The 419-nt window shown below is 41.8% G+C and overlaps 1 protein-coding gene across 1 annotated transcript in view; it reads left to right on the top strand.

Moving 5' to 3' along the window:
* The window catches only part of LOC119582049 (lachesin-like), a gene marked incomplete in the record, with an annotated part of 127,463 nt that overhangs the window by 93,130 nt on the left and 33,914 nt on the right, over positions 1-419 (top strand).

The following is a 419-nucleotide window of genomic DNA, read 5'->3' as shown; positions in this document are numbered from 1 at the left end:
AGCACTGCCTTCATCGCCTCTTGACTCTGAAATACGCCATTGCTGTATTTACATTTATAAGTAATTTGTCTTAAGGGGTATAATGTAATACTGAATGATAGTTTAAAGTAAAAGTGATGGAAACCAATAAGTGGACCATTTACTTTAAAATAAGTATGAATAGGAAAAAAATATGATCATCTGGTAACAAGGCACCTCCCTCGATGCAGCTCTTTTGACGAATAATTTGTTTGGAGCGCGTCTGTGCTGTGGGCCATATTCATTAACTTTATAGTTACGGATCTGTTTGTCTCCGTTCAGAATCGGTCCCTGGGATGTGGAGGAACTCGTTAAACCGGGTCATATTATCCACCCGCGCTCTGCATAACATTGCTGCCCCGTGTTTTGGTCCGCCGGGTGTGATGTATCAGTCGCTGGAT

The sequence above is a fragment of the Penaeus monodon genome, chromosome 15, assembly GCF_015228065.2.
Source record: "Penaeus monodon isolate SGIC_2016 chromosome 15, NSTDA_Pmon_1, whole genome shotgun sequence".
Classification (NCBI taxonomy): domain Eukaryota; kingdom Metazoa; phylum Arthropoda; class Malacostraca; order Decapoda; family Penaeidae; genus Penaeus; species Penaeus monodon.
The sequence above is the reverse complement of the archived record's forward strand: the minus strand, read 5'-3'. Positions and strand labels throughout refer to the sequence as shown.